This window comes from Scatophagus argus, chromosome 13 (genome assembly GCF_020382885.2).
Source record: "Scatophagus argus isolate fScaArg1 chromosome 13, fScaArg1.pri, whole genome shotgun sequence".
Classification (NCBI taxonomy): Eukaryota; Metazoa; Chordata; class Actinopteri; family Scatophagidae; genus Scatophagus; species Scatophagus argus.
The window spans coordinates 9534224-9543505 of record NC_058505.1 but is presented as its reverse complement, the minus strand read 5'-3'; positions in this window follow the sequence as shown (position 1 = coordinate 9543505).

Genomic DNA, 9282 nt, shown 5'->3' with positions numbered 1-9282 from the left:
CAGAGATTTCGCAGTTCCGGCAACAGGATGTCAGACAAAGGCAGAAGTTAAGATGCTGCTTGGCAGGAGATTCTGCATTTCTGCTGGTATTATGGACAAATTAGATACGCCGCAGGCCTACTTCTCCCCCTATGGAAATGACTCGCATAGTGTAATTTAGGAAACATGCAGTGGATGGCATAACCGCTCCACCTTCTCTCATAATCCCTCCTGCTGAAGGTTTTCAGTACACACTGTCTGCACTCTCACACAGCACCGAGGTTTTCTTTTTTAGATTCTGTGTGGCTGAGTTGTTCATTGTTTAATGGAGATCTTCTTTTAATCCACTGAAGAAGACATATTAGCAGTTCAGTTGTAATAAGGCTGACCCTGTATACTTATTTCATCTCAAGCGAATTCCAAGGACTGTGAAGAAATATATTACCTCTTATATTAACTACAATTTCACCACCCTGTCATGATTCTGAAAGGGGTAGTTTCTGACGGAAAGAAAGAAAAGTGTTGAATAGATATCACACTAAGCAGAGCTCGTTATAGTGTGGGTCTTTATTTAGCAAGAGATAAATCCAGCAGGGTGGGTGCTCAGGCTAATAACTATTTCAAGTCCCAATAAAGCCCAAACATCTGATATGACTTAGGGAGCAGATAGAGGCTTGGCAAGGGAGCTTGTACAAAATGTTGGAACCCCTCTGTCGAAACTATCCTGCTAGAAATTCCCCAAAGACATACAAAATCAACTTTGCCTCATTTTATTTATTTATGTGTTATTTGCACATGGCACAAATGCCAAATCCCTGACTCTGCAGCAAGTGATTTATTCTATGTAAATATGGCATGAGGGAGATTTTCGCTGCACTGCAAACGCCTTCATCAGTCAAAGTTTTTATTACCTGGATCTGATAACAGGGCAAATGTGGGAATAGTTTCATGGTTTTTTTGGAATTTATCCATTACATTTGGCTACTTTGTCTGGTCCCTTTTTAAACAAATAAACATGCGTTTCTCTCAGTTTAGTAATTACTTCAATTGCAAAATTTGGACTGAGTTAACCTTGAACATTTTTTTTGATGGAATGTATTCCAAACACTAGATTGCAAGTAAATCCTTTGCACATGGTGAACACACAGGCCCGTGATTTACAACTGCACAAAGTCTTCTTTGATAATAATATTCCTTAGATCATTTTTCACACTCACAGCCTATTCATTGTGGTTATTATTAAATTCACTTTTAAATATTTTCAGGATGCTTTAGGAACCTGCCTGCTGCCAAGGCGTATGGCCACATTTACTCGCAATTTACAGTGAAAAACGACAAATGAGGCAGTAAGAGCAAATGGGTTATTTTTTTCATTCAGCTTCAGTGACAGTTGGTTACAGAATGTGCATTTTGGCAGTAAAAACATGTGCTTCAGGAAAATAAGCAATGCATTAGTCTGTTAGTGATGTGTTGTATGCATCTACAAACCGCTGACCTTCACCTCTCTACATATGTATTTTATTAATTCAAGATCACATCTTTCACCGACACAGCCTCGCCCAGCCAATCAAAATGCTCCTCCTTTGTCTCGTGAATGTCTATGGATCCATTGTAAACAGGTCTTTAAATGAACCACAGGTATTCTGCAACAAGGCACACTTATTAGTAGGAGGCTGCACACATACTGTCGAGCCCTAATCCTCTTATTTCCTCTCTCCTTTTAAAAATTTGTCTTCCCTCTCGAACTCGTCAGAGGAGGTAGTATTTCTGTGCTACGTGCCGTCTGGCAGCTGCTGCACACTCTCACTTCATTTTGTGGGGGCTCCACGAACCTCAAGGTCCAGAGAAACACAAATAACACATGCTGCCGAAAATATAGAATATTTTTTTTCCATGCGCTGTTCGTCTTCACTATAGGCTGCATCACAAAAAAGATCTGACTAGTAGAGAATGCTTTGAAGGCTTTAGTCATACCCAAATGTGCTGGTTTTCTTCTCATGCGCCTCGTCAAGGTTTCTCCCTCGTGCGTCTGGATTGTAGATGCTGGGAGAGGATCTGGTACAAAGAGAATAGCAGATCAACTTCAGCTTGACAGTAGATGAATACAGCCAAGCACAAAGAACCTAAACAGCATTGCCTGAGCCTCACCCTAAGTAAGAAGCATTTTTCATTTTGCATCCGAAATGCTGAGGAAAAACCGCACTTGTACATAACTAATTTCAGATTAATTAATAATACTTTGCTGTTTAATAATTGGGGCACATCCTTGTTACTCGTAATAATCAGAATATTGTCAGATGCATGACACAGTTCATGAAAGTGAATCGCTTCTACGGACAGCGAAATGGAGGCTCATGACTGTGGGTTGGAGTACAAAGCAAGCAGAAAAGGCTTTGCAGACTAAGCGACACAGAGGGTGCTGCTGTTATTGTCCTTGCCAGGCAAGATGGTTCCAGCATCTCACAAACTGACACCCGTCCTGCACTTTTCATGAATTGGATGACCCGCAACCCTTCAGCCAGCAATAGCTCTTAGGTGGTGGTGGTGGGGGCGCAACTACTCATTGATGTCTGAGACAAGGGAGGCTAGTGGGAACCGAGCAAGTGGAGGCAATGACCACAAACAAGCAAATAACAGCACAGTATGGCACTCAGATAGAGGAACTGTGTGATGTTGGAGACACGCTCAAAATGTCTGATTTTTTTCTTTTCCCTTCCCAAACACAGCTGTGTCACTTTCTATGAGTGAGACCACAATCAGAAGGAGAAAAAATCTATTTTTGCCAACTCATGTTTGTTTACACGCAAGGAAACGCTGACTGGCCTGCTTTCTCTATCATCCAGTCATGCTGAAAAAATCCTACAGTAGAAGGTTAAATCATCTTTTGTCTTTTTGAAAATTTCAACATAAAAAAAAACATCAAATATTTGGGTTTTCATCTGATATTTGGATGGTTTATTGAATAATTTCAGGCTAAATTACAGTGACTGAAAAGTAAATACTGCAATAAGACTGAAAGGATTTCATGACCATGTGTATGGATGTGATTAGGCCATTAGCTCATTGTAGCTGCAACAATCTCAATTTCTCCAATCAGGTGCAGGCTACATTAACACTGAGCAGATGTTCCCGTTAGTTCAAACTCCATATGTGTAAAGTCTTCGTGAAGGCAACAGGCAATCTAACAGCCCCAGTTAAAACATTACGAATGCTGAGCGTGATATTTGAAATTCTCACATTTAGCGTTAGGATAATTATTAAGGTTAGAATTAGATGGTTAGTATTTAGAAGGGAAATCATGTGATTAGGTGATACTGATACCACAAGACATTACATTATCACATCACACTTCAATTAACAGACTGTTTTATCCAAAGCGACTTACAGAATAACAAGTTTCAGTACAACAGAATTAGACTAAAGCAATAGGAGCTAAAATGTAATTAAAAGTGCTTAAGTAGAAGAGCAAGAGCAGAAAGCAGGAGAACATGAGAGAGTGAAGGGGTGTTAGGAGAGAAGGTGCAGTTGGAAGATGTACAAGACATACACATACATAGATTTTCACACATTTTCATCGGCTTGTTAAAGTCACACAATCACATCAACACACACATCTGTTAAACTACTTAAGTACTGCACTTAGGCAGAATTTTGAAGTACTCTATTTTCAGCAGCTTTATACTTCTACTCTACTATTATTACTCCACTACGTTTTTGTAACAGCCTCAGTTTCTTTGCAGATTCACATTAATTCATGATTATTAATGCAAAATAAAATAATAATAATATAAAAATAAAAATAATATAAACTAATTAATTACAATGTATACTTATATGTTATGCTTAGCTTTTCCTTTACCAGCTGCAACCTCATATTAATGCTTACTGCATCAGTAATGGTAATGCAGTAACATATGATACATTATTCAGAAAAAGGTCACTCTGCACTTTTCTTCTGCACTTTAACTCAAGTAAAATTTTGAAAGCAGGAGATATACTTATAACAGAGTATTTCTACACTGTGGTACTGCAACTTTTGTATAACTAAAAGATCTGAGTACTTCTTCCATCACTTAATCTGTCACATTTAAATGTAAACTCGCGTAAACAACTGCACTCAAGAGGACTGAACCCACACACACACACACACACACACACACTCTCTCACTCTCTTTTTCACGCACTCACATACACACACACACACAACCCAGTTTATGCAACTGCCAATACAACTTACAAATTACAGTGTGTGGGATAGGATGTCATATTTCACTCCCTGTCTTTGAGGAAAAAAATAACTCCCTCTGTATTTGCCTTTGAGATGTTTTTTTTTTTTTAACCACTCGGTGTGAAACATTGAGATGTAACTTGTAAATAGTAGATTTTCAGAAAGAAAACAAAAACTCTACAAAGATGGGCAGAAATATCAAAAGTTATAAAACCACCACAGGCCTAGCAATGTAAAAAAAAAAACTATACAAAGCACAAACTCATAATTTCCATCTCTGGTAATAGCAGCTACTGACAATACATGGCTGCATTTCACAGCACGAAACCCATCAGCTTATGTCACAGATGAGCTGCAGTAAAGGGAGTCTGGTCTACTGCAAGCTGAATGTACTTAATGAAATAGCCACCGTGTGAGGGAAATCTAGGCCAAAGCAGTATTTCTGTTTATCACAACAGCCTCAACATGCACTCTGATGGGCTTCTTGGAAAAACAGGTACAATAGCAGCACAGTCCTGTTCCACCTTATTAAAACATGTTAGCGCTGTACACTTATAGTTAGGGCTGGCCCCTAGTTATGCTGCTATAGGCTTAGACGGCTGGGGGATTTCCCATGGTGCACTGAGTTTCTCTCTCCTCCTCTAACTTTCCTTCCGTACATATTCGTGCTCCATTAATGCATGTCACTACCTGGACTTCTTTGAGTCGTGAGTCTTTGTGCTTTCCCGTCTCTCAGGCTCCCATGGATCGTAGTTAGACTTCCTGCTGTGGTCCTGCTTGACCCAGACAGCTATTCATTTAGTCATATTTCCACATTATTACTGCTGCTAGTACTACTATTAACGTTATTACTGTTTTTCATTTTTCCAGTACTCTACTATTATTCCTTGCTAGGTGTCTCTGACTGTGTTTTCTCTCACGCTCACATGGCCGCCCACATAGAGCCGGGGTCTGCGCCGAGGTTTCTGCCTCCTACAAGGCAGTTTTTCCTCACCACTCTCGCCAAGTGCTTGCTCATGGGGTAATGCTGGGTCTCTCTGTAGACTAAAGAGTTTGGTCTAGACCTGCCCGTACTGGGAAGTGTCATGAGATAAATTTTGTGGCGAACCCGGCGCTATACAAATAAACTAAATTGAACTGAATTGAAATGTCTTCTCCAAAAGTCAGTCTGCACATAGGCTGGCATCAAAAAATCAATTTTGCCTCGGTCATGGTTTAATTACTCACATAAACAGTTTTTAATCAAATCAGCAAAACTTCAATGAGTTCTTCCCCCCTCAGATACTCTGCGCCCCTTCTTGCCCCCATTTCTTCATTTCCTTTACATGTCAACTGCTTTACTTCTTCCTCCTCTGTTTGGCTCTTTTATTCTTCATCTGTTGAGCTTTTTTTCCTTCCTCTGCCCTCTTTTGACTGTGCTGCAAATCAGTAACCTTGCTTGAAACCATTTCAAAATGTGAAAAAAGTGATTAGTAATTTGAATTGTCTCTTTTTCCCCTCCTTCTCCTCAGCAAATAACAGAAAAACCCAAAAAAGAAGATACCTTGTGCACCGAAGATATTACCAGGAAAAATGAAGGGCCTATTTCACAGACATGGATTAAACTGATCCTGGTCTAATACAGTGAAAAAGAGACTTTGGTTGCCTGTCTGTGAAACCAATCCTTAAATCTCACTGAATTTAAAATGTCTGATATTCATTTTATTCAGCTGTATTACACAATATGTCAAATCTGTCAGTACAGCTGCTTTATTAAAAGTACTGATCTTAAATGTTGATTTACACAAACATGTTTACGAGTGATTCGAGGAGCAACAGATTTATGATAAACAATAAACTGCTGCAGCTCTTAATTTACTGCACATACGGTTTGAACTTTCCACAAAATTTCAATCAAAGAAAATGCTCCCTGTCTGATTTTTCCCCGTCTCTCACCCCTTTCATTTGTGTAATATATTAATCTATTCCCTTTTATCCATTTCAGATGATTTCAGATCTTGCTGTATCACTGCAGTGGCGGCCTCTACATTTAAGTGCTGCTACAGTGTGATGTCTGACAGAAAATGTATTTCTAAATCATTATTTTCCTGTCTACGACATGTGCTTCGTACCTTTAAGGCATTTAATGGACACACTTTTACTCTGAGAGAGTAACAATGAAAGCTGCAAATAGTCAGACTGTCATCTCCCTCTCTCGTCTATGCTTTCACACTAAAATTATTTCCAGGCAGCCCACATTGGCAAATGTTACGATCGCATTAATTATTAATGATTACATGATCTCAAATGCATTTTGCTGCCGAAACACAGCTGACTGTGAATGTATGTGCCTAATGTCGGTAAAGTGTAAAATATTTAGGTGTAAAAGCCCTTTACAGTTCTATGTCCTCTGCACAGGATACTGCAGCTGATGTTAAAACATAAAAATTAGAATGTGTGGATCTGAAAAATTGTTGCACTGCTTCCATTAGACTGAGCCAAGCCAGTGATTCTAAGCTCCTCTGTCCTTGAGTCAAGTGTTGCCTTCATGCTGCATGTCTGGGATTGTGTGATGTGAGAACATTGCCCCCTGCTGATTCCCTTTTGTACTCTATCAGAGGCTGACTGACACAAGACATGTGGGATGGGGTCACTGAAACGCTACAGATCAATCTTAGCTTTGACAACTGTTTTTTTCTTTGGTTCACTCTACTCTCATGTCACATTGCTGGTGTCAGCCACAGCAAATGTATCATGTTCTAAATATGCTGCTGATACATGATTGACTTCCCTACACCAAAGTGGTTGGAGAAATCACACAACACAGATTGAGTGGTCTAAATAATTAATTCAATATAAAATAAATATTCATCACATAACAAAAACATACAAACTGATTCAGCGTCTCATTATTCTCACAGCAGCATTAAAGCCCCTAAACACTTGTTTCTTGAAAATCTTAAATATTTCTCATTAACGACAAATATTCATGAAGAAATAAGTTTTGGGGAAAGCGTTATTTATTTTGAGTCTGACACATGAAAACTTAGCTAATCTGCTCCATCAGGGCTGTGTGGTTTTATCAGATTTGACTGACATTTGCAAACAACGCCCCATGTGTGATCAGGTTTGGATTCATTCAGATGGAAATGGCCACCAGTCTGACTGTACTGCCCTTCGGTCTTTCTTTTTTACTCCGATTTTATGCCCAGTGGCAGACAAAACTGCATAGAGAAAGCAATGTTTATAAGGAACCAATCCAACTGACTACTGGGGCGGCTATCCCTGGCCCCCGGAGTCTACAGGTCAATGTATTGAATCCCATTGGCTCCTCCTTCAATATGTGAGTGTTCAAGTGAACGGTTATGGCCCCTGATGAGCAGGCTGCACCATGCACATTATCCTCTGCCACAAGTTTACGATTGTACGGTTGAATGCTGGCTTGTCTTGTAACACCACTTTCAGTGGTCGGTCAGACTAGAAAAATGCTTTACTTAAGTACAGCCTAATAACCATTTATTTCTGTAAGTTGATTCACAACAACTCTACAACTTGTTGCCATAGCTCTGTTACTATTTTTCATACATGTAGCTGGGTTGCTATATAGAAAAAAGATAAAGAGACATCCCTGTTCTTAATCTCAGCTACAAAGCCTTTTCTGGTCAACTGTTTTGCCAGCCAATAAAGAGCTTACGTTAAGCTTCTGGGTATGCATCAGGGTAGTAAGAAGGTACCGTACTTAAAAAATATGTATTGATGACCTTTAGTAACATAATAAAGAGTTCAACAAGGAATAATGAAAGCTGAACCCAGCTGAAGCTTTTCTGCAAATAATATCTGCATCGGATGGCTACTGTCAGAGATAGGACTTCGTAAGTTCAAGCATGTGTCACAGTTCTAAACACCATGTGGCTCCCATCTCATCTGTCAGCCAGTCATGTATTTCACGACAAAATTCTCATGTCAGCTAGTTGAGTCATCCAACATAATGTTTGAAAAATTCTAAATAAATGGAAAAAAATGCCTGGTGAGAGAAATTGGTATTCTAACCACAGCCCTGCTTCCAACTGATGATAATCTGTATTCACACAGTCTGTCATGTCAGATGAAAGCCTTCAATTATCAGTCCATTCTATTCAGTATTTCCTATCATGCCACCACTATTTACATTCTCTGTCAGCACCCAAGGCAGCTCCTTGCCCAACAGTTGCAGGAATCACCCCTGGTGAGAATATGAGAAACCCTGCTGTGAACAAAGTGCGAAAACAAGTGTTTTGTAGTAATCAGAGGCGTAGGCTTCTAATGCCCGATGTTCCCTACCTCATGGCTGTAGATGTGAGGAGCCATAAGTTGAAGTGTCATCCTTTCAGTCTTAACCCTGGATGAAAAAGTGAGACACCACTCGAGAGATGAAACACCTCTGATGCTTTGATTTGCAGCCTTGTGCTGGTGGGGGTCGGCGCAGGCCCTCAGCATGATACTTGTCCCCCTCACCAGGTGTTCTCAGTGCAGAGGAGCCACTGATTGAATTTTGCTCCGCTATCTACATGATACTGCTGGATTCACAGTAAATGTGTTCAAAACAAAACAGTAGCTGCCTCCCAGATTAAGGCACTTAAATAACAGGGCAGACACAGTCTGACTAAGCTACAATAAACCTTAGCTTCGTATTTGAGTGGGTGGTATCATACTATTATGGTGAACTGACAAGCATTGCCTTGAGAGATTCTTTTCTGAGGATAATAAAGCATCAGCAGTGGGCCTCAGCACTTGAAACTCAATAACAACACTCACACTGAGATGCTGAGGAGCATCTCAGTTCCTTTGTGCGTTTGTAAATTGGTCCAGTGTGGAGATTTTCATTCAGTGTCATTGTTATTAGTATTGTACTGTGGTAGTATGGGGGTCCAGGCACAGAAAGGAACATATTTTCGAAGCCAAAAGCAGGCCAGTGGGAGTCCATTTTCAATGAAAAAGAGCTAAAGGCCAGTCTGCAGCAACCCTGCTTCTGCTCAGTCTATGCCTCTTGCTGGGTCAGCCCAATAGCGCCCCAGGTCAGCTGATTTCTTGCAGACCCCTGCTGGGAAAGGCGAATT